This window comes from Astyanax mexicanus, chromosome 1 (assembly GCF_023375975.1).
Source record: "Astyanax mexicanus isolate ESR-SI-001 chromosome 1, AstMex3_surface, whole genome shotgun sequence".
Classification (NCBI taxonomy): domain Eukaryota; kingdom Metazoa; phylum Chordata; class Actinopteri; order Characiformes; family Acestrorhamphidae; genus Astyanax; species Astyanax mexicanus.
This window is the reverse complement of record NC_064408.1, coordinates 109,187,875-109,214,632: the sequence shown is the minus strand read 5'-3', so window position 1 is coordinate 109,214,632 and position 26,758 is coordinate 109,187,875. Positions and strand designations below refer to the sequence as shown.

The 26,758-nt window shown below is 36.0% G+C and overlaps 1 protein-coding gene across 4 annotated transcripts in view; it reads left to right on the top strand.

The window, feature by feature from the left end:
* Nucleotides 1-13,645: 13,645 nt before the first annotated feature.
* The window catches only part of arhgef1b (Rho guanine nucleotide exchange factor (GEF) 1b), a 74,299-nt gene continuing 61,186 nt past the window's right edge, over nucleotides 13,646-26,758 (top strand). For 3 of the 4 annotated variants that reach the window (XM_007232444.4, XM_007232443.4, XM_007232442.4), the window contains exon 1: nucleotides 13,646-14,013. The gene's annotated coding sequence lies outside the window, so the exon portion shown is untranslated. The remainder of the gene's footprint in view (nucleotides 14,014-26,758) is intronic. The other variant, XM_007232445.4, reaches the window with a different exon arrangement.

Below are 26,758 nucleotides of genomic sequence, written 5' to 3'. Positions count from 1 at the left end.
TAGGTGGAGGTGAGAAGATCAGGAACAAACCAAGCCACCAAGGTATCATGAGAGAAGGGGTCCAAACAGGAATGCAACAGACAAAAAACACTGAAACAAAGACAATACTTATAAAACGACACTGACAAGAAACACTTGGAGAAGATAACAAACATCTACAATATTAGGCTACAAATGATACAGGCGGTATCACTGAAGAGTGTAATGGTCTAAGGTGGAGACAAGAACAGAAACCAAACAGATCCATGTGTTCCGTATTCAAACTCATAAAGTAGACACAGGAGAAAAAAAACAAGGAGAGAAATATTTTTAAAACGGAAGGAAGGAAACATCTTTATCTTATCGTTTTTAAATATCAGGTATATATGCAGGTGGATAGCGGTTTAATTCTATAAAAGCAAAGTCCCCTGACCTCAAACTCATCTGAGCATCTTTTCACTTACTGACAACAAAAGTAAAACAGAAAGATCTACAAACAAGCATCAACTGAATGCCGGACATAGTATTTTAAGAAAAAAAAAATTGCATTTGGGGTTGAGTTCTAGATTTCAAGAGTTTGCTTTCAAGTTTTAAACTAATGTTTACACTCATCATTTCAGGGCACGCTCTTGAGATGGTGGCACTATGTGGATGTGCAAGTATGTTGTCCTATTGCAACAGTGCTTACTAACGTAACGTTAGGCTGTCGAAGTGACAAAGTGTAACAAAGCCCAATAAAGATGATCTGGCTTTGTATGAAACTGCACCCCATACCATGAACTTTGGGACATATGTTGCGTGACAACAAACCAACGTATGTGTTGGTTGTTTCCACCAAGACAAAAGCAGGACTCATATCTTGTCTACTCCATGATGATTACCTGCCAGTTTCTTTTTCCAAAATATGAAATACAGCTCTGGAAAAAAATTAAGAGACCACTTCAGTTTCTGAATCAGTTTCTCTGATTTTGCTATTTATAGGTGTATGTTTGAGTAAAATGAACATTGATGTTTTATTCTATAAACTACAGACAACATTTCTCATTAAAAAAAATCTAAATAAAAATATTGTCACTTACAGCATTTATTTGCAGAAAACAAAAAAGGCAGAGCTTTGAGACCTCAAATAATGCAAAGAAAACCAGTTCACATTCATAAAGATTCATAAGCAGAGTTCAGAAATCAGTATTTGGTGGAATAACCCTGGTTTTTAATCACAGTTTTCATGCATCTCGGCATGTTCTCCTCCACCAGTCTTACACACTGCTTTTAGATAACTTTATGTTACTCCTGGTGCAAAAATTCAAGCAATTCAGGTTTGATGGCTGTGATAATCCATCTTCCTCTTGATTATATTCCAGAGGTTTTCAATTTGGTAAAATTAAAGAAACTCATCATTTTTAAGTGGTCTCTTATTTTTTTTTCCAAAGCTGTATTTTAAGGAGGCATCTCATAGGTATCACATAGAGTGGGGCGAGTTCATCCACAGAAAGTTAAACTATATTTCTGAGAAATTAAAACTTTAAAGGTTCTTCTTTATGTGGGCTTCCAGCTTTACACAAGCCCAGTTTATTGTTTCTATCTCAAGAGACAGTGCACACTATAGCCTGACTCTTTCTTTAGCGGAAATAGGCCAACAACAAAAAAAAACACATTGAGGAAAGAATGGACACACTTGTTAAGCAGACTGACAAACCCTTGTGTTTGGTGCGAGACAGCTAGCAGGCGGTAGTTAACATCCACTCTAGACTGTCCAGGCAGGAAGGATTAAGACCAAAGCGAATCTCAGATGTCAGCACATACAGACAGTTACGAAAAACACAGTTCCAGCTTTGAGTGCTCTCATGCTGCTGTATCTAAGAGGAAGAAATTTAATGCAAAGTTCTAGCACTATTGCATCAGTATATACCACTCACTAGAGTTAGCAAAACTGTAAGAAAGCAGCAGTATTCTGGAGCTTTAGGAGACTACCCCTGTTCCTCTTTTTAAGTCTTTTTTCTATGCTTAATTATGTTAACTTATTAAGTACTGGGTACTCATGGGTAGATTGGGATTTCTATACCTGCATTTCATTCTACTATAAAGATTTAATTTCTAAATGTATGATAAAAGTTTGACAGTAAAAACATATTAGATAAATTGCTTTTCATAATTCACTCTCAGAAGAGCTTCCTCAGGATTTAACATTATGGTATTCAAAAGTTGGCAACAGACCACAGTACCATTCTTTTATTGTTATATTTTATGAGTGCCCAATGTGGTCAAAAATAATTATGCAATTAAATGTAAAACATTGATTGCTACTATAGCTTGAAGAGATTACAAATGGCTAGATTGTGCTGGATGATCGCATTGCAATTTTTTAAATACTGGGTTTGCTTGGAACTTTGAGGTTCGCGCTATAACCTGTAACACTGGTGCTCAGCTTCTACGACTGCAGCACAGCAGTGCCAATACTGCACATTATAGTAGGAGCCTCGAGTGTATTATTGTGATTACACCACAGTTCCATTATTGCTGTTTTTTGAAAGATTTTGAGTTAAAGGGGATGAGAAAATATGATCTGTTTGATTATAAACACTCAACGAGTTAAAATAGTTCCATTGCTGCTCTGTTTGTAGCTGCACTGTTTGGCTTGTAAGCGCTGCATCGTTGCTAGGTTACCTGTATGTGCCGGTGTAAAACATGGAGAGCTTCGGTTACAGTGCATTATCGGCTGATAACAGCACTCACAGAACACCTCTCAGCCAATCACATTGCAGGGAACTAACTGTGATATAATACAATATATGCACTTCTCAATACCATACACGAAATTTCCCTAATGGAAAACCAAAAAAAAAAAAAAAAAACCACAGGGAAGCCTAGTGTAGGTACACTCTAAAAAAAAGAGTGTACTCAAGGGTACACTCTTCATTATTGTACCCTCAATGGTACAATATTGGTCTTTACAGGGTCAGATTTGTTCCCTCTGAAGTACAAAGTCATTCCTAACAGCAATAAGTACAAAATTGTACCATTTATTCGGCCAAAAGGTACATTCAGTATTCTGTATCACTGTACTAATAAACAATATATTTTAATTGCACATTTTTTATTTAAAAGCCAGACAATTTTGGACCATCAAGTTTTTGAGCCATATTTTGTTGATGATAATGTTTATAATTTTTATAATCTTTACTGGCACAAAAACCATGGGTACAAAAAAGGACTTTCACTGAAAGGTACTTTTTTGTACTTCAATATAAGGTACAGCCCCAGCGACAAGCTTTGTACTCTTTTAAGTACAAATCTGTACGTACATTTCTTAGAGTGTACCATGCAGCAGAAAATGTCATATCTAAATTTAATAAGAAGTGGGCACAGTGTTACCTGTGTAAAGTTTGTCTAATGTCTAATTGTGTAATATTACCCTACAGCCTCAGTCCACACGCTCCTTTCAATTTTAGGGACATTTCTATATCTGTGTGTCCATTTGCAGCAGCTTTATACTTTGAACAAAATTTCCTAACTATAGAAATAACCAGGAGCAGAGCAAGCCAATACTCACATAATGTTGCTTTAATGGTCTCATTATTTCATTTTTTCATTAATTTAAATATATGTAATTGTGGGGCTGTTGCTTCGTGGCCAAGCGGCGCTGAGAATCTGATGTTATCAATGCCGCGTCCAAAAGAAATGTTATCAATGCCGCGGGGAGAGAGGCACAGAATCCAGCGATCCTGCAATATTTGGAGCATCTGTAGGCCTCTCCATGGAAGAGTAGGTGCAACAGCACTTTATCTGATTATCGTGCGTGACATTCTGCAGGAGGATGATGGATACAGAACACATCCCTTGATTTACATGTTTTCCTTTAGCACTCTCTCTCTTTTTAAGAGCAACACATATAAAAATTGTGTAAAATACACAGAATAAATAAAAAAAAAACATCTGCCAATATATAACCCCTAAAATCAACAAGTCCTATCATAGCCTGATTAATTTAGATAAATATATAAGGGATAACAGGTGCAGCAACCTCCTCTCAGCAGCTGCAGGTGCAGAGGGGTTCCTCTGGCCATCACCTTCACACACTGAGAATGTGCTGAACACATGCAGCTTCAGACAGTGTTACTTTTCTCCCTCACCATCTCCTCCTGCTGGCTCCAGATGGTACAGCATGTCTGATACATATGGGAAACATTTCACACTGTGGTGGAGTTTAGCATCTTTCAGAGATCTTTATTCTGGGAATTGCAATGCTCCTGGGAATGTGATATTTAGATTACAGTTTATTTCTGGTATTTTTTTATATTACTTGGATGTGGAAATCTGCTTTATGCTGGTATTTTGCTTGTGTCACAATATTAAACAGTTGATGTTATGGTAAAGAGGAGTATGCCATTTTAAAAAATAGGAAATATTAATGGTTTTCTTGTAAAATTGGCTGAAGTTTAAGAAAATAGACATTACTTCCATCAGAGACTGGGGCTAGATAAAAAAAACAGTATTCTTCAAAATTTCTTTAAACTTTTCTCTTTAGAATATTTCTAAGAACTGATATTTAAAATGGTCTTAAATATTTGAGACATTTTTAAAATAATAATTTTAACTACTGGAATTAAAGGCCAATATGACAGGATGCAAGTGGAAATTGTTCTGTTTTGACCTTTCTAGGCTCCCTGTTCACTGAATTCTGGAAAAAAAAAATTAACTGACACACAACAGTAAAATAAAATGTAAAAAAAAAAAAATATGGTGTAAATCTTAAGAGTTTAAAACAGTGTGCATCTCTGTTTTGTTTATGTCAGGTTTTTTATTTTATTTCTAATTTGTATCCCATTTTCACCCTTATTTACACAGCCAATTAACCAACCCACTCATTAGGTCTCCCTCTATCACTAGTGATCCAGTAATGTTTTTAAGTAGAAATTGTTTATTGCAGTAATGATAAACTTATTAGCTATGGAAGGTGCGAGTCTCTAAAATGTCTCTGTTTCAGTGCAGGGTAGCTAGCATTAGCTATGTAGCTAGTGTTATGTAGCAGAGCAGCACCATAGAAAGGCAGCAGGGAGGCAATAAATGGCCAGTTAAGGATCAATGATACAATTCACATACAAAAAATGGAAAAATAAGAGACCACTTTAAAATGATGAGTTTCTTTTTACCAAATTAAAAAAACTTCTGGAATATAATTAAGAGGAAGATGGATGATCACAAACCATCAAACCAATCTGAACTGCTTGAATTTTTGCACCAGGAGTCGCATAAAGCACCAGGGTTATTCCACCAAATATTGAATTCTAAACTCTTAAAACTTTATGAATATGAACTTGTTTTCTTTGCATTATTTGAGGTCTGAAAGCTCTGCATTTTTTTTTGTTATTTTTCGGAATTTGGGAGAAGTGTTTTTGTAGTTTATAGAATAAAACAACAATGTTCATTTTACTCAAACATATGCCTATATATACATAGCGAAACTGTAGTGGTCTCTTATTTTTTTCCAGAGCTGATGATTAGGTCATTGAAATGCACAGAGAAAAGCAGCCAGTCTAAACATGCAAACCTGGTTTAAGTTTTATAACCTAAAGGAAATATACCTTTTGCCATCATTTTTTACACTTACACTTGGTATCATTTAATACATCTTCACAGACACAGACTGACTATTTATCACTTGATAAAAAGATATTTGCTGTAAAAAACTCACTTAACATTTCGACCCATAGGATGAACAGCTGTATGCATTCATAGGCCACAACCATACAGCGTACAGCATGCATCACACGTTTGAAAAAGTAAAAGAACAAAATACTGCAGAATGTTAACTCCCAGTGTCAGTTACAAATGTTATTAATTCCACAGTGTTTATTGATGTGATGGAATCATTCTCAATCTGTTCTCTTGCTTCCCTCAGCGGAGAACCCCGTGGACCCTGTCAACCCTGTCATCTCGTTGCACTCTTGTATACCATATGTTTGCTTGTACCATATGCTCTTGCTTGTCATAATCAGATCTACAACTATTCTAAATATATTTTATGCCTAGCATGCTGCTCAAGGTGCATGTAAATGAGCTCACTTGTCTGCATATCAGAGTGAAGTAAACATATGCTTCTTCAGTAAATCGCTTATTTGTTTATGAGCCTGTTTTAAAATCTATAAAGTCTGGACACGACATGAGCAGCATGTTCTGTGCCTCTAGGTTTAATTTAGAAACAAAATACCATATAATACAATGTGATCATACAAAAGGAATCCGGGCTGTTTAGTTTGATTGCTCAAAGTGATCATAAAACAAATAGAAGAAAACACCAATGTCCTCACCAATTGTACTTTTCATTCCCATTTCATTCCTGTTCTTTTCACTTCAGTCTAAGTGTGTTTGCAGCTGGAACAGAGTCAAGATATGGAGTGTTTGGGGTTAGTACAGACTGAATGGAACTCTCTGTCCTCGACAGTAATAAGATAAACACTGAGGATTATTTCCAGTCCTGACTATACGAGAGTGTTGTTTTCAAACCTTATATCATTGTTTGTCCTTGTCTAACTGATTTTGCACATAGAAGCTATTTACTGCACTCAGATTATAAAAAAAGTAGATTTAACTGGTTTAAGTTTTTGAATTTGGAAATAATTAATCATAGCACAGAGTTAGACAAATTAGTAAGCCTAATACCAGCACCTGAAAATTTATTCATACACTATTGTAAATGGTCAGTGTCAAGAAAAATCCAAATTTTAGTCATTCTTAACATCCAAATGATTTTGGCGTGGCTAATGTGTGGTACACACTAATACTATAAGGTATCTACTATATAATAATCTTGTACTAACAGGAACTGATGAAGTATTGTCAACATTCATCACTGCAAATTCTCCACTGTTATTATTAATTTTTGTATATTTATGATTTCTTTTAGTATCCATGGAGATGCAGACCTGGGAAATACAGCTTATAAAAAAATTAAATGTTCCTGTTTATAAAAAATGCATTGCTCTGAATCAACTACACTTTTTCTAAATGTACAATGGCGAAACGTTGGTACATTTTTCTGTTATTGAATGTAGTTATGTAAGTAAAGGATGAGTTATAATGAAACACTCTGGAGGTGGAATTTGTGCTTTGAGCTACCACTAGGACACACTTTTTTATAAGCCAATTGTCCCACCCATTCAGCTGCTAGTCATACTCGATATACCTCAAAAGAACAATTCTCCACTTCACAGCCTCTGTATTACTGAAAAAGATAAAATACTCTTAAATAAGCAAATACCAGGAAATAAGGATTTATTGGTGTCAGATTAACAGAAATCTTCAACCAATATTCTTCATTAGATTAGCACCACCACATGGAGTAATGAAGCAGCAACTTTAGTAAGACAAATTAGGGGGTGAGTCCTAGTAGAGGTGTGCCATATTGTATGGTACCCAATAATATCACCAAAAGATATTTTAATAGTATAACCTGAAATATTGTGCCATATCACCCAACCTCGTAAAAGATATTTTAATATTATAACCTGAAATATTGTGCCATATCACCCAACCTCGTAAAAGATATTTTAATATTATAACCTGAAATATTGTGCCATATCACCCAACCCTAATTATCACATCAGGGTACTACTTTTTTGCTGTTTTTAGCAAAAGTTTTTAGCAAAAATTTACACTGTTCTCATTTCCCATTATATATCTACTAGAGACAGATTATATCTGTCCAGTATCATTTATTTGACTTTAATCCTGGATATATGGAGATATTTGGAGTGCATTATTAGTATCATGACATTCTGGATCACTGACTTCTCATTTAGGGGTGTGCCATATCATATTGTATGCAATAATAAAAATACATTTTAATTTTGTTGCAGTAGTGTATTCTTAAAATATATATATATATTTTAATTCAGTGTTATGTCATATCGCCAAGAGTATTGTTATCATGAAAATACCATGAAATATTGTAATAGTTGTTTAGGGCCACATCGCCCAAAAATATTGATATTTAATGCCACATATCGATAATGTATTTCAACCAAAATCAATACAAATATATATCACAATATCAATATTTGTCCCTCACCTAGTGTCTATTAAGTCCACACTCAGAAAATCGTAGATAATTTGAGTATACTCAAATACTGTAGAGACGATACTAGACTGTCACATTCAGATGCCTGTTTGATTTTACTTTCATTGGTTAACCTTGTTTTTTAACAAATGTTCAACTTTTCTTAGTTTATATTTAAAGACAGTCAGTTTATTTCTCTGCACTATTTCACTGTCCACTAAATGAATTTAGCTGACTATCAGGGGGAAGCTTACTTGTACCAGATTCTCCTATGTCAGCTGTTGTTTCAACACTTATGATGTTTGATTGTTTTGTTTTTTGTTTGTTTGTTTTTCGATTTAGCAGATTTGCAGACTTACATTTATTTGATTTATTTTGATTTATAAAATAAAATGTTTTAGATGGTCACCAGGTGAGATCAGAATATCTACTAAATTATTCATTTTAATATTTTGTTCATCCTCCTTTTGTTCATCTTCCTTTTTCCTGTACAATAGCTCCAAGGATGGTGAGGCTGAACAGGATGTAGTCACAGTTTTCTTTGATGATACAAAAATTGCTTTGTTTTCTATCATGGAGTGATTGACTCTATGGGCAGCAACATGGACAATTCCCTCTGTCAGTCAGCTGAGACTTAAGCAAAGTCTTAAAAGCCCCAGGTGGTATGATCCAAGAGCTAGAGAAACATTTCCTAAATAATGGGCACTGGCGTATGATCAGACATCATCCTAGATGGCAGAGAGGGGGTAATAAAAACAGCCTGGAGGAAGAGGCCCATTGAGACTTCCACTGAAATGGTCATAATCTGTTCTGAGTGCTCTTAACACTCCAGTAGCCTGTGAAGAGAACTGCTACCCTGTCACAGCATAGAGATCACAAGGTCACAAGGGGTTCATCTAGATCTGGTCTGCACATAAAAAAGAAATATTACATTAAATTTGGATCACTCATTTCTATATGCTGCATTTGTAGCATATGTTGGTTTTATACTGAAGAAAATAAAATGTGTTTAAATTAAATTACAGACTTTCTCTTGCATTGAAGGCATCAATTATTCTAATTTTTAGAATGATATGCAGCTGCCTATAAGAACCCATGTCTGATTTTTGAGTCACAGTATTAACCTTTTAGACCCTGCATCCATTACAATTTATCATTTTTTTACTGTTCTGTTTTTTTAATGAGATGTTATCCATCAGAATAGACCATAAACCAGCTTATAAACCAAATTTATAGACCAATTAACTAGCTTATAAACCAATGAAACAGTAACTTGGCCCCGCCCACTGCACTGAAAAAACAGTAAGTTAGTACTAGAGCCATTAAGGCAAAGTAACAGATAATTTCTTCTAATTTAATAGGATTTAGAATACTTTTTAATCAGTTTTTTTTTTACTTTTTAGGGATAATTTGTGAAATAAAAAGGTCAATATGAAATATAACATTACAGAAAGACTTCCAATACAATGGAAAAAAAATATTTTAGTTCATTTAGAATTTATTTGTTATATATTCATATATTATTTGTTTCATAACAGAATATAAGAGTCTTCTTTTCTGTGCATTACAGACAGAAAACAGCATTCAGTTTTTCCATCACTGGAGATAATTCAGGTCTAAAAGGGTTAATAAAACTCCCAAATTTTGCAGGGTGCTCTTTTCCTTTTTTTTAGGAAAAATAATTTTGCTTAAACCAATATTGCATAATGTTTTAGCCTAAAATAGCAGCTTTAAGATCATGCTGATGCTACACTGACCTGTAATAGGGAGAGTAGCACCTTTACTGCTGTTAGTCCAAGCTTGAAACCCTAACTGCAGTATATCATTTTGATGAAGCAGGCATGACAACACAAGTGAAATTCTATAAAATGACTCTACTGCCTCAGTCCACATGCTTCTGTTACCGTAAGGGTCGGTTCTGTATCTTTCAGCTTGTCCAGGAATGCAGGCATAACGCTGCCACTATAATTGGGAGATTGCTGGTTCAAATCCCAGTTATGCAGCTTGCCATCAGCTGCCGGAGCCCTGAGAGAGCACAATTGGCCTTGCTCTCTTTGAGTGGGTAGATGGCGCTCTCTCCCCTCATCACTCCAAAGGAAGATGTCAATCAGCACAAGGCATCCGTGAGCCGATGTATCGAGTCACTGCGTTTTCCTCTAAGCGCGCTGTGATGCTACCTGGGAATGCTACATCAGCAGCAGTTGGAAAAGAGGTGGTGTATCAGAAAAGGTACGTGCTAGTCTTCACCCTCCTTGTGTTGTGGCATTACCAGTAATGAGGGATATACAGCTGAGTAACAACTGAGCAACAGCTGAATGGGTGGGACAAGTGTCCTTTAGTGGTAGCTCAAAGCACAAATTCCACCTTTCATCTCAACTTGTCTTTTGGAGTTCAGATCAGCATTTACTTACATAACTATTTTCAATAACAGGAAGAAATTACCAACTTTTTGCCATTGAAGATTGAGAAAAAGAGTATTTGATTTGGAGCAATGCACCTATTTAATAAACATGATAATTCACTCTGCAGCTCCATGTGTAGTAAAAGAAATTCTAAATATACAAAAAATAACATCTAATGTATAATGACACTTAAGTACATATAACAGAAAGCAACATCTTTTACGGGAGTATAATTTTCTTATTTGTGCACTTTGCACATAACTCGTCATAAGTGTGTTTTAGGTCAACACAGTTCCTAGGATTTGTTTCTTAGTACAGAAAAAAACATGACGAAATTTAAAGACCTGGCAGATAGAAACTAGGTCAAAAACCACTGGAGTGTTCCTTTAAGGCAATGGCAGTACACAAAAACACTGTAATCCCTTTCCTTCTGAGAACTGAGGGGTCTGATATAGGCAATCACACAAGAGACAAACATAGCCAACACTAAGAAGGACGTGTTAGAAACAAATAAGCTTATAAAGAAAACTGCAGCAGTGCAAGAAATTGCATCACAGCACATGTCCAACAACTGACAGAAGTTTTATATTAGGAACTAGTCTTACAAAATATAGCCAGGTCAGTTAAAACATTAAAATCCTGCTTACTTGATTTGAAGAACCTTTGTGGTTTAAAGCAATGTAAAATAACTTATTGGTTAACATTATGTTGCTTTATTCAATATAATTCAATACAATTGTTATATATTAAACTGCTTGCCAACATCTGTTACCATTTATTTGATTTAATTATATAATTTATTTTTTAGAGTATACATTTTGAAGGAATGGTAAAGGTAGGCATAATATAAAAACATTTTGGTTGACATATGGCTTGTATCAGATAGGTCCAGCAGAGGGAGCCACAATCCAGTGAAACAGTATTTAAGTAAATTTAAAGAGAATGGTAATAAGACACAGATACTTTAGTTCAGCCATTATCTTGTGCATTAGATCTTAATCCAAACATGAGGTGATTTTTGATGAAGATAAAGTGGCCATTGTAAAGCTGATATCCATTATTGTTACCTTTTTATTGTATACTTTGTAAAAATATTTTTTTATGGTTTGAATTACCATAAATACAGCGTTTGTTCTTATAAACTAAACAAGATTAGCATTATTTTATAATATTATAATATTTTATAATATTTTAATTTTCCTTGCCACTGTGTCACCACAATAATTGGCCTGTCTGTGGTGCTGCTCATAACAGGCATGGACCTGTTTTTCTCTGTAAAGCGGCTTTACAGAGAAAGTTTATCTGACAATCATCTATAAACTATCAAAAAACATTTTCACAGCATTTTTACTGTTTCCTATTTAAAAGTAACAAACTTCATGATTATGTTAAACATGCAGCACATAAACAGACTTGCTAAAAGTACATTAATTGATCATGAAGTGTTACCTTAGGAGACAGCTTGGGAAATCCACATCTGCACAGGTTGTGTGGTGTTATTTAGTGAGTGAAGCTGAACACACGCCAGTGTGCTCATGAACTGGATTTGTGTTGGAGCAAGTTCTAATAGTGGGAGCCAGATGGATGGGTTTTTCTATTTAAGTTGTGGAGTCATTTAACATTCTATAATCGACAGTATTATATGTGCACAAGGAATACATCATAGAAGGCATTGCTACTCACAGACTTATTAAAGCGTGGAAACGAGATATTAAATCATAGCCAGAGAATAAAGAAGCTTGCTTTTCTGTAAATTAATGCCCATGAAAAAACTGAATGTTACATCAAAGCTCCAATACAAGGATAATCTTAGTAAGAAAATGAAGAGTGAATTGGTTTCTTTTTATTTTCATCTTGGAATGAATTATTGTAATATTTTGGAGTGTCTTGCAGACATGGCATAATTCTAAGTAAAAGACTCTTAATTCTCATACTAAAAGCTGACAGGCTCAGACGCAGACACTATGCATAAGTCATGGCCAAGTCTTAATTTTCTCGTTCCCACACCTTAATTATCTCGTTCCCACGCATTAGGATCTTAGTCCCACGCCTTAATCATCTTGTTCCCAAGCATTAGGTTCTCATTCCCATGCTTTAATAAGTTGTCGCTATGCCTTAGGATCTCATTTGCACACCTTAATAAGTCGTGGCCATGCATTATTTTTTTTTTTTATCATGATGTCACCTTAGGGGCTCCATAGGGCTTGCTTTGTTAGCTGTGAAACTAAAGAATTTTGTGGGCACACCTTAATGGCTGCGATTTAATTAACCTTAATAAGTTATGGCCACACTTTAATTATCTAATTCCCATCCCTTAGTTAGCATGGCCGCTTTAGTTGTGGCCATGCCTTAGAATCTCATTCCCATGCCTTAGTAAGTTGTGGGCGCGCATTATTTTTTTTTATCATGATTTTATCATGATTGTCACCTTTTGTTTCATAGCTTTGTTAGCTGTAGAACAAAAGAATATTGTGGCCATGCCTTAATGGCTACGATTTAATCCACTTGTTCCCATGCCTTAATAAGTTGTAGCCACACCTTAATGATCTAATTCTCACGACTTAATTATTTAATTCCCACACATTAGGACATCATTGTAACATCCTAATAACTCATGGCCACCCCCTTTAAGATCTCATTCCCTTTGCTTTGATGTAATATTCAGTATTAATATTCTTCATAGTATTCTTATAATATTCTTAATTCACAGAAAAGCAAGCTTTATTATTGTCTGGCCACGACTTAATTATCTCATTCCCACACCTTAATAAGTCTTGGGCACAACTTAATTTTCTTATTCATATCCCTTAATTACCTCATACCCATGCCTCGTTACGTTGTGGACTCAAATTAATTTTCTCATTCATATGCCTTAATTACCTCGTACCCATGCCTCGTTAAGTCGTGGACACAACTTAATTTTCTCATTTATATGCCTTAATTACCCCTTACCCATGCCTCGTTAAGTCGTGGACACAACTTAATTTTCTCATTCATATGCCTTAATTATCTGATTCCCACGCATTAGGATCTCGTTCCCACACCTTAGGTTCTCTTTCCCACGCTTAATTATAAGTCGTGGCCACGCATTATTATTACAATTTTTTTTTTCCTATCCTCGGTGTCATCTCAGGGGGCTCCGTGCTGTGAGGGCTGAGGGTGTAGGGGACGGTATTTTCTGTAACACTGCGCGGAACCAGTCCAGCCTCTCTCAGCTCTGCTCAGCTCTGAGATTCCTGAGCTGCTCTCTCCGCCGCGAGCTGGACCAGGAAGACTGCTCTCGGTTTCTCTGAGCAAAATGTCCTGAAGAGCAGCTTCAGCAGGACAGCACACGGCCCTCTCTACACGCGGGCAGCCCTCAGCTCCCGCACAGCGCGGTCCTGCTCATTTTATCGCCTTTCTTTTAAAACATATACTCATATGTAGCTCCGCAGCGCTGCGAGTTTCTGCCACTTCCGCGTACCGTCTCTCTCTGTGTGTGTTTTTCCCCCAACCACCAACTTTCCGCACAGAGCCGCCGCCGCCGCCGCACAGCGCCTACAGCCCGGCCGCCCGGATCCTACAGCCCGCCGCACGGTGAGTTTTCCCACCTATACATCTGTTTCAGAGACACCGGGAGCGGCGATTCAGCTTTAAGGAGGATTTAAAGTCTGCTGTTTGGTGCTGGGGGGCTGTGCGGCGGGCGGTCTGCCTGTCTGTCTGTCTGTCTGTCTGTCAGTCAGAACGCTAGGGTTAGAGCAGTTAGCTAATTTAGGTTAGCTAGCCGCAAATGGCGAGATCAGTATTCTGTAGTCAGTGTGGTTTTAAAAACACTGCTCGGTTGCTCAGTCCTGTGGACACATTTTATTAACCTAATAAAGCTTTAACATGTTTTCATTACTTAATATTAAAACCTGGAAGACTTAGAAACCTAACTGTCTCACTGTATAAGCTGCAGAAATGTATGAAATAATGAAGTATTAACGCATTAAATAACCTACGTGCGTTAACTAGTTAAAAACCACTTAACATGCCAGCATTTTTATCAGTTTTCTGCCTGATATTACACATGCTATATCTTGAAGATAGACGTACAGGTTTCACGTTTAATAAACAACATTACTGAATGTCTTAATTGTAATAAAAATAAAACATATTTAAGTAAATCTGCAACTGTCAAAATGTAATGAATAAAAATAATAAAATTGGCACTTTCCTGAACTTTTTACAGTTTAAAATCAATACTCTCCAGTAGGGGTGGTATACAATATATCGTGACACAGAAATATCATGATATTGAAAATCCATATCGTGATAATAGGGCTGTTCTGTCTTAAAAGTAGTCTATTATTTACTGTGAAGCTTTAAGTGTATTTATTGTATAATTGTTTTAGTTTGCAGTTTATATGCATGCACTAAATATTCTGCAATATTATTTGCTGCATTATATTATTTTATGATATATTATTTATTTTGCCACATTATGATTATACTGTTATACTATTATTCTATATTCCTGAAATTAATTAATTATTTTAGTTTTCCTATATCGCCAAGTATATCGTTATCGCAAAAATACCCTGAAATATCGTGATTTTATTTTAGAGCCATATCGCCCATCCCTACTCTCCAAGTGTTATTTAGGAGTCTCCAAAGCTCTCAAACTTTTTAGAATGTGAAAAACTTTTACTGCAGAGATAAATAGTTTTGTATCACCTTCACCTGTAGCTAATATACAGGCCAAGGACTGTTAAGGGATTAAGTTAGTTAGTCTTTAACATGTTACATGTCAACTATAGTTGAAGTATTATAGCTTTAACTTGGTAACCTAGCTATCCATGTATTAGTAATTTAGTTTAAAATGTGAAACTCATATATTATATAGATGTATTACACACAGACTGATCTATTTTAAGCATTTATTTATTTTGTTGTTGTTGTTATCATGATGGCTTACAGCCAATAAAAAACCCAAGAATCATTATCTCAGAAAATTAGTAGTTTTAGCAGTGTGGGCAGTGTGCCAAGTCCTGCTGGAAAATGAAATCCGCATCTTCATAAAAGTTGTCAGCAGAGGGAAGCATGAATTGCTGTAACATTTTCTGGGAATATACTGCACTGACTTTGGACTTGATATACCACAGTGGAGCAACACCAGCAGATGACATGGCTCTCCAAACCATCACTGACCATCAGTAAATTTTGCATTTCATTTAGAAATCAAGGGACTATTCAAGCAACGTAAACAACGCATCTAGTTAGGTTAGTAAACAATATTATACCAGTCTACAGTAAAATCAGCTAGGTAGCTATTTACTTATGCGTTTCCACTGAAGGAAATCTTTGAGCTTGCAAAGCATAAAACAATACATACAAAAAAGTTGAAAAAGGCATAAAAGGTTGTGAACCCTTTTTAATTACCTATATTACTATATATATTTTACCTAAAATTGTATCCGATGTTCACAGAAGTCCTAAACATAGATTATCTTACAAGACCTAAACTGAAGGTGCATGGGTCACTTGTAAATGGTTTGGCTTCCTGGGGAAACGTTTGTAGATTAAGTCATAGAAACTTTGCAATTAAAGAAGCACCATAATGACTTTCTTTCTCAAACTAAATCATCCATCACAGTTTACTGAGTCAGTGCAATACCACAAATCATACTCCATTAATCATATTGTATGGTATATATCACAATTTGTCTTCAGATTTTCTTTTTAGTGGCCTGTAATTTAATAACTCCCGAGTTGGACTCAATATAAACTTTCAAATTGCTTTAGGGTAGGTTACTGATGGGTTTTGAAGGAGGTGGGGCTCCACGAATTGAATTGACATTTAGGTGGACTGTAGCTGAAGAGTGTGAATGGGGGACCTTGTCACTTCCGTTTCCTGTACTCTCACCTCTTTCTATCTCTCTCTCTCACGCTCTCTCTCTCTTTCTTTTTCTCTACACTTCAACCGTCTCCGTCTCCGTCACTCCCTGTGCTGAGCACTCGCACATAAAGGCAAAGCAAGTCTAGTCTTGTCAGCCGTAAACCTAGAGATTCCCATCTATCTTCCACATGTTATTTTGTTTTGCCTTCTCTTTCAGTCTCACCCTTATGTTCACTGACTGTTTTGCAATGTGTTTTATTTTCAATCTCCAGTTGATAGCTGCCTTGTTGTGCACCTGCTGGTAAAATGTATAAAGTAGATTCTTGCCATCCTCCAAAACCTTGAATCTTCATTTGTACTGCTTTTTTTTGTCTTAATGTGAATCTGGGAGTTTTTTCCTTTGTCATTTTTAAGAGTGAATATTTTTGTGTCACAGCATTTGTAGACAATGCATAGATTTATGATTTAAAAATACTTATTTTCCTTTTTGAATTTGATTAAAGTAAAGCATCCTTTGTAAGAAAGTAACACACATAGAGTAGAGACATTACAATAGTTATGTAACAGAAACTAGAGTCATGTCCCACTTTTACCATGTTCTTTGGAAGTTGGAAGTTAATTGACACTGCACTGTGATATATATATTAAATATATATATTTTTTATGTATGTATGCGTGCATTAAATTTGATTTTGGGCCTTACTCAAACTCTGAGCAGATAACATGAGCTTTTAACACCATGCCTAATACCAGGCATGGGCTTGGGGTATAAATCCACCCAGCATTGAGCTGTGGAGCAGTGGAACTGTGTTCTCTGGAATGATACTTTTGGGATGAATTGGGGATTTGGAGATGAGGTGAGGTGGTCATCATACAACATCCTGACCTCACTAATGATTTAGTCAATGAATGCACTTAAATCTTTAAGGCAAACTTTCAATATTTCTTAAAAAAGTTACTCCAACAACAGCAGGATGAACTATTTTTTGTACCCTTAATTTCAGAAGACACAATCAATGAGCATGTGGCACAACGCTATACTAAACAATATAGTTTATCCATTTTTGTTTATTTGTTCTTCTTTAATGCTAAAGAAAATTATTTTTTAAATATTCAGTCTACAATCCCCTGTATGAGTGTTTTATATTAGATTGGACCACAGTTTATTGAGGCTTAGATTCCCCACCAGTTCATTTTACATAGTTTGTGTTCATACTACATAAATAAAATTGTCATCTAGAATGACTGTAAGCATAATTTTATTTTGCAGTGTTTGTACTTAGGCGTATGTATGACTTTTCTTGTCTTGGTCGTCAGTCTTGCCAAATTTACACTGTGGTCTTGATTAGGACCAATCACCATTTTTTTTTTACATTTTTACACAATTATCATTGATTTACACACAGACAAACCAAATCATTGTTAATTAAATTTATGTGTTTTGGACATTTGGTTTGCCATGGGTAGAGGCATTCATAATGCGCCCTGAATACCAAGCTATCACCCAGCGACAGCCGTCTCCAGAAACTTGTCCTCATATCTGATACCATTTAGAAATAGACTATTTAAGTCATATTCTAAACTACCATGTGTTTGCAAGAAGGGCATATTTTATCATGGTCTCAGAATAACTTTTGTTCTATGTGCACCTCTGTGTTCCAGTACAAAGAACAAAAGTGCTGTCTATTTTTGTGAATTTAAAATGTGTTAGGTAAGCACAGACTGCTTAACATTTGTTCTCAAAGACCAATAAAGACCTAGCCAAGTAGGTTACAGACTCTGCAGTGAAGAATGTGAAGATTAATAAAGTCCTTAAATATGTTTCTATGGCCCAGATGAGAGCCCTCTCCATGTAACTGTCAGTGATATTTATGACCCTAAGAAAAACTGTGGTGATCCGGCCTTGCTTAGTTAGAATTGTTTATACATGATTGAATGTCGCACATGACTGTTGTTTCAACATGTGCCTGTTTAAACGGCTGTTGTATGTGTTCTCCAAGGACAGTGTGTTGAAATGGATGACTTACAAAAACTGTAGTCACTGAAGGGACCACCACTGGGACAGGAAGTGCATTGGGAAAATCAGTGGGTCACAGGGATGCAGCCAAGCACTTTTAAAATCAGCACTTGGATAGATTAGTTTGGAAGGTAGATCTTGTGGTCTTAATTTCAGATGTACCAATCAGTGCTTTTGGGGCTTAAACCAAATGCCGATTGTCTTTCATCGTGAATGGATTAACTTTCCAGGCAAACTTGGTAATATATGAACATGTATGGCTTCTACAATGTTCTGCATTATCTATTAAGATTATGGCTGCATCTAATGATTATTTTGGTAGGCGACTAATCTGATGATTATATTTTCGATTAATCGATTAGTCAACAATTATTTCTGCCGTGTTCTCCTTCTCTAAAAAAAATGATAGAAACAGCTAAGCATAAAATTTAAAGCCATATAAATATTCAGATGTTGTTTAAAAGTTCTGATATTTAGTAAGTCAATATTTAATCTGTTGTGTTTTGCCACTTTTGGAGAACAAACTAAGTTGAGTGTAACCTTTGTGAGTGAGACATTTACCCATCTCCCATTGTGTTTCTGTCCCCAGCACTTTGTGTTATGCAGTACTGTTACAAATTAATGATTAGTCAACAGTGAAGTTTGTAGTTGACAAATTTAAATAATCAACATTGTCGATTATATCGACTAATCGTTGCAGCCCTGATAAGGATTAAATGTGCTTCAAATGTTGCAATCAACCACATATAAAATGCTGTTTAACTCATATCTGCTGTGAGAATATGTTAATTCTTGTGCAGAACTGTAGAACTGTTTACTAGCTTTGCTATATTATGATTCTCACTGTATTGGCTAAATGAAGGAGTCTCCAGTGTGGTATTCTGTTAGTTGTTTTAAGAAATATTTACTTTGCATCCTCCACAAGGCATTAGTTTTACACATTCTACAAATATGTTAAGTCAGATATGGTTAAAAAATGGCAGATGTGCACACTAATGAGCTAACCGATCCCTCCATCCTAAATGCTGCAGTCTGAGTCATGTTAGATACCATTATAGTAATTTCGCTTTCACAGTAGTAATTATTAATTCTGAATAATCTGTGTTTTGAGTGGGGCCTCGCAAGGGTCAGAGTTGGGTCCACTGACAGTATGTGTACATGCCACCATGTCATATTTAGATCACTCCATGGTCTCTATGTTATGTTTAGAATATACTGTAAAGTGCTGTTGTTTGTATGCAACGCTTTGAATGAATATTTCACAAACTGATCCCCTAAATGTCACAGTCAGATTGGAAATAAATAAATTGTTTTTTTATACACTGTTGTTCTGCTCTGAGGATCTTAAACTCTGCCTAATGAGACCTTTTGCCAAAATACTTACATTTTGCTGGGTCTTCTATCTCCTGAACTGATCCAGGCATATTAGATCATATAGTAGAATTGGTTATGGGCTATTGTTAGCCAGTCTGATTTAATCCAGTTTTGATTCTGCTTTTGTCCCATATTGTTTACAGCCGGCAGCAGTGAGGCACAATTTCAGACAATAACAAAGCGGTGTAGAAGTTTGTGTTTTTTTTTTTTGTTTTTAGGGTGTTTATTCACATTAGGGCTGCACAGTATTGGGAAAAAAAACATGACACTGAATTATTTTGTTGTTCTGCAATATATATTTTGTTAACTTTTTGATATAAGTCAATTATCCAACATGTCATTATATTAAATATGCAGTGTATCAGTGATTAAAGTAGTGATTATGTGTAATCTGGTAGATATTATGTAAAATATTACTAGAGTGATTTTTTTGTTGTTAAAAGCAGCAAACAAGCTTTAAAAATGTAATTTGACATTGCACAAATCATCGCATATTCTGAAGTGTGAATACTGAACATGTGTACATATGATGACTACGCTGAAAGATGGTGCAACCCTAATTCACGTTTTTTAACAGATTATTTCACTTATATTCTGGATTTATCATCTTATTTCCGCTCATAACATTATGGTAAAATAATAAAGTATGATGTGTTGCTGTTTTAAGGGTTTTTTAATGTTTACATTTATAAAGTACTGTTTAATTTATTTACTATAGAAAAATGTAACTGTCACAACTCTCTGTTCAATTTAAAAGGAAAGTCTTACAGATTTTCACATACCAAACCCTGACTTTTGTTTACTTTTCACCCCTAATACTACTACACATTGTACATAATTATAAACTGTGGGCGATTTGACTGCTAGCTTCCCTCAGCTGAGGAGCAAGTTAGCATGCAGGCTAATTTACATGCAATAAATAGTAAAATCAGATAAAACTGATGTTACGGTCTCCTGCCTGACTGTGTGGTCAGTCACTTTCTTTTATTAGTTTATTTAAATCCAGTGAGAGAGAAACTGTTGTGTTTTAATGTTGGTAACGTTAACAGTTCCTCTGTTTTGGGTGTTCAGAGATAGAGCGCTTCTTCAGAGGTCAGCGCAGCCACAGCAAGCATGCGTTTGGTTAGTTTGCTAAGTTTTGCATGTGAAATTGTTTCACTTTAGAAGTCATTGAGCCTGTCTTAAAGGCCAAAATGTCTTTTATTTTCTGTATGGTTTTCTGTACTGATCAGGTATTAGGGTAACATGCTAAGATATTAAGGAGACATGCTAAGTGTTAGCAGTGTCTACTCTCAATAGCAGTGCTTCAGCCAGCATATTGTTTGAACTGTCTATTAGAGAAAAGATCTTTGGCATTTTCAGACTAACATATATCTCCAGAGACAATTTTGCTCAAACCAACAGCTAATTTCACTCAACAGTGTGAGTTAATTTTGCTAAACTGTACCATGCATGTACCAGCCCTCAGCATGCAACTTTAAGTGTCTGTATTGCATTACAATTTATAATAGCAGCAGCTGGTTATGAGTGGGGCCGCAACGATTGGTCAGTGTAATCGACATCGTTGACTATAAAAATTTGTCGACATGGAATTTTATTGTTGACACGTCGTTAATGTGCGAGAGAAAGGAAGACACACACACACACACAGTGAGAGAGTGACAGATCATAAGCATCCTGATTGGCCTCTTCTCGTGATTAGTTGGCCAATAAGGTTTGCAGCCCTAGTTATCAGCTACTACAGGTTCATGGTAAGCTGCGGACTAGAGTTTAAATCAGTAAGCAGATCAGCTTTTCTTTGTGATATCTGAGATATAATTTTGAATGCAGATTTTACAAAGACTGGGGATCTTGCAGGTGTACTATTTGCAAAACTGCAACTAGATTCTTTCTAAAATTATTTGCCATAATGCTTCTGGTGGCATTTACATACAATACATATTACATATTAAATTACAATGTGTAAGCTATATCAATACTGTGATTTATCAGAGACTCAACTTTTGCCCCATCAACAGTTTTTTTTTTTTTTGCCGCACTGTTCTTGGTATTTTTTAATAGAATACATTTTGTATTTAACTCTGCCTATAAACTTCATTACCTCCTTTTTTGCTACAACCTTGTATAACAAAATCACAGTTTCACTGCTCAACATTTGTCTTTGTTTTAGATAGAATTAATACAGTAAAGAGCATCATTCTTGCAACATGTGTATTTATTAACTTGTTTGTATTTGTAAAAATAACACTGCACAATAAGACAAAATAATGCAAAATAAATTAACTGTAAATATAATTAATTTAAAGCGCTAACTGTGTTTAAAATACTGTACATATTAAAGTAAGAACCATATAAGGCTTATTAACTGCAAAATGCGTTCTTTTTCAAATGTTTGTAAACAGTCACGTACAATATTCTTGCCTATTAGCTTTCCGTAGCTCTTACGACTAATGATAGTATTAAAAACGGTTGATTTTATCTGAATGCCAGGATGAGAAAAAGACTGGCTTAAACCTTCAGTCTTAATCACCTTACACTGAACGATCGAGACGACAGTGAAATAGCATTAAAAACCGCTAGGTGTAATGTTGATTTACTGAAACACAATGCTGTTAACTGTTTAAGGCTTGATAGATGTCCTTTGGCAGGTTCCTGTATGCAGAGACGTTAAAGTCTTGATAGCTTTATTTTTTTTTTAAAATGTGATTAAAACAGTAATTTTATTAACCAAATGAATGTAAATAAACTCCCAGCCCTGCTTGCAGTCATTAAGTACATTATGTTCCTTTACAAAATGAAGTGGGTGGGATTTACTGTACGTGTAGTTCCCAGTCACCTGAGCAGCACTTATGGAGTACGCCTCTCAAACCCAGCGCACAAGCAGCTCATTCACAGTGTTACAGTTACCTCATTGTTTTGATGTTATTTTGAAGTAGACGGTTCATGCTACAGCCTAGCCAGACGTCAACAAGTGCAGCCTGTTTTCAGCTGGCCTCAGAACGTGTGGCTTAGCGAGTAGCAGCTGTGGATTGGACAATGTGCCGGGCCTCCTCGCTGAACTCTGCCTCTACAGAGCTCTGCCACTGCACACAAATGGGACATGATGTAATGCTCCCAAAACATCCTGCTTTACACCATGCCTGTTCATGGTAGAATTATGTGCTGTTACTCAACTCCACTCCTTCTCATGGACTTTCTCTCCCTCTGCCTCTCTCTCTCTCTTTCTCTCTCTACTCACTCTTTCCTACACTAACACACACTAACCAGCATTGAAGCATCAAAGATCAACAAGCACATTCACTTGGAAAAACACATAAACAGCCAACATTAATATATGAGCACACACACACTCCCACATACGCAGAGTGGTCCGGGTAGAGGTGTAGGTGTGTGTGGCAGACAGATAGAACACATCTGTGTGAACTCAAAGGGGCTCTGTGTTTGTGGCTGTGCAAACACACTCTGGATTGGAGGATTCCGTGTTTAACGGAGAGGCTGAAGGAGGACTGCAGGCTGACGGAGTGTGGGTTTGTGTTTGTGCCTCTGAATGGCTTCTTTGCTAGAAAATTGGCCTCAGTCTGTGGTGGCTTCTGACCTCCAGACCCCTCTACTCCTAGAGGAGCAGACAGGAGGAAAACTTGGGGATTCACAGGATTTTTATAGTCTTGGCTTCAAAATTGCTAAAAGATTTCCAGAGAGAAAACGTATAAGAATCTTACGATTAACTCTTAGATTATCAGAAGAAAGCCATTAAATGCAATTTAAATGTTGCTTAAGAAACTTAAAAAAAATATTGAAAGACAGAAAAAAATCCTTCCCAGTGAAGGAATGTAAAAAAAAAAAAAAGTAGAAATGACGATTAAGAAAAACTATAAAGTACTTAAAAATACAGACACAGTCATTGGAACACCATATGTTTCTTACATACACAACTTTTAGTTACTTAAGGACGAGTAGTTTAGTTCAGCACTTTAAAATGTTTATTTTAGAAGCTTATTGTCTGAACATTTTAAAATTTAAGAAAATGTTCAGCTAATCTTGAAATTCACTCTCACTTATATCATGGGTAATGTTTTGTTACATTTACTTTGGAAACAGTATAAATTGGCTGAAATTATTACAAAGCTGATATTCTCTTTTATAGAAGAAGTCATTGGACAGTTAATTAATTTTATGAATAAACTAATGGTCCTATCTAGCTGTTTCAGGACTGTAATTTAGTAATTCCTTACTATAAATGGTTTTGGTTATTTGTTTAAATAAACCAGAAGGGGATTGAGAATGTTTTTAATGTTTTGTCCTAGTGTGTATAGTGAAGGTGTGGTCATCTCAATCACATCCTTCACTAGTATCTAAAAAGTAAGTACTTCTACCTGTGTAACATGGTTCAGATCTGGATAAGCATTTCTCTCAGCCTGGTTCTTTATTCTGCAGACATTAACCACTGGCTACACTGCAAATCTGCATCATTTAAATTGGAACCTGTTTAGAAAATAAATAGTGTTGATCCTCAGGATCATCAAATAGGTAATTGTACCAAACTGAAGCAGTAGTCAAAAACTATTTTTTTGGGCAAACTGTTTTAGAATCTACCCATGGCTCAAAATGAATGAATCACATTTTGTAAAATGTGCTATGCTGCCTCTTTACCAGCCGATGTTACAAAGTGTTAACTTTAAGTCTCATGTTTCACATACAGCAGCCCAAAAAAGAAAGCGAGAGTATGATTCAGCAAATAATATGATGCTAATGCCTGTTGAAGTTGCACAGTTGCGGTGTAAGGATCTGATGCTCATTTCAGAGCTTTGACCCCCATGAGAACAGTCATATATTTTTGAGATGGGCTACTTAAACAATAGAACACGAGACGGAGTGTGTTATCACTAATAACATCACGGCTGTGATTTGGTCGTAGATCATCACAGCCGTGATGTTATTCGTGATAACACACAACCTCGAGTGTTCTATTGCTTTTATACAACAGTTTTTTTTTTTACAAAATAAATTAAGAAAATAAATCAAAGAACTTTAAGAAATTCTGTTTGAATATGCTTTAATATGGACTGTGCCTTCCACCAAAAAGTAGTTCCACCACAACTGTCACAGAACTGAAACTTAACTACAAAACGGTGTGTGGTTCATACAGACTAACACCACGAACGTTAGCTTGAAATCAAAATTGGTAATAACCTGAGATGGTAACAGAAGGACCGTGAAATAACACAAAAACTTTCCTCTCCTGCTTTGTGGAGTCGTCTTCAGGTGAACGCTGCGCATTTTTTGAGCATTTCTGCCTGTTTTGCTGGGTGGTGTTGGTTTTAGCTAGCTGGCTGGACTGTGGTTAGGTTAGCGTTGCTTGCCTTAGCCCAGCATTAGCTTAGCGTAGCTTAGCCTAGTCTGGCTGGTTAGCGTTCTGGCTGTCAGACGGCAGTAACCGAGCGATTTTCTTTTCCTTTTTCCCACAAAAGACGAGCCAGCTCTGCAGGCTGCAGGGGGGGCGTGCCGCCGCTGAGCGCTAGCCTGTGCTAAGCTAACGCTGCTGCGGGTGTCCTGTGTGTGCATACGCCGTTACTCGGCAACGCATCGGCAGAGTGATACAAGTTTAGTGTGAGAAGGCCGTGATGTTATCACATGTATCAGCACGCTTAGAACACTTCTCAACCAATCAGATTGTGAGGTCTGAACTAACTGTTGTATAAAGTTAAAGAATAGATCATGAAAACAAAAAAAGAGAGAAGGATAAAGAGACAAAGGAAATCAGAGAATTGTAAAGAAAATCTCTTATTTGGAGAAGGCCAATAAAATGCTATCTGTAGGGTAAGATCTGTAGTTTAAGTTCAGTCCCCAAAAGTCAAAAGCAGTACTCCCCATCTCATCCTCCCATGATTGCCCTGCTTAACTGGTGATGCATGTGACATCCAACTGCATGTTGAAATCAGATGACAGTGTTTGTAACAGTCACAGGAAACAACACAGTATAAATGAGGTAATTGACATGAGACAGTGTGATACAAAAGCTGAAGAAACCTGTGAAAACTCCACCCATATCACTACACTGATCTCATATTTCTATAAATTCTTCTCTCTGGGAACCCAGGCTCATCTCTGCAGCTGTAAATTACAAAACCCTTATACTTAAGCATTCAGAAATACGTTGTGCACAAATATAAATTTCTTAAACAATTACTGCCTGCAGTCAGCAGCTGCCATACGGCCTCTACCTTAAGTTATTTTTCAAGTTGTTGTATGTTATTTTTAATTCTATGGTAATCTACAGTAGGCCACAGATGCATCTTAGGTTAAATTAGGTTAAACTGTGCTGGGGTTTCCCTGTAAACCACTGAGGTTAATTCTGCCTCTGTCCTCTGTGACATCAAGAAATCCTCTTTTAATTGTTTGGGAGTGTTTTAGGATCTGGAATAAATTTAATCAACCGTCATTTCTGAGCGTGAGGTAGGTAATTTGAAAAAATCAACACTTTTTTTTAATAGCAAGAAATGAAGAGAGTTAGTGGGATGCTGGAGAAAATTCACATGCTTTTCAGGCTGTATCCGCACTGACACATTTTACACGATGGAGTAAATTAAGCCAATTTGTCTGGAGATATGCTGTAATCTCACAATGCATTGTGCTACCTTTATTAGAGGGAATCACAGGACCTCTCACAGTAAAATATTATCATGATACTTTGCCCATAATAACAATGGTATTACGATATTACGTGATTCTGCGATACTTAATAATATATTGCATGACATTACCCAACAATACTTCACGGCATCTGTTACTGAAGAGGATAAAATAATCACCTAAACAAGATAGTACCAGGAATTATGGATTTATTGGTGTCAGTTTCACAGAATTTGGCAACCAATATTCTTTACCACAGGTATACCCGATTCATTTTAGTAATACTTTAAAAAGGTAAAAGAGAAATAAATTGTTTAAGTAAAATTTTGATATGATGCCACGTGTCTATATATGATCAATCGAAACAAACCAATACAATATACCACCATATTGCTATAATCTACATAAATTAGAAACATCTGATTAATGATATGGGGATGTTC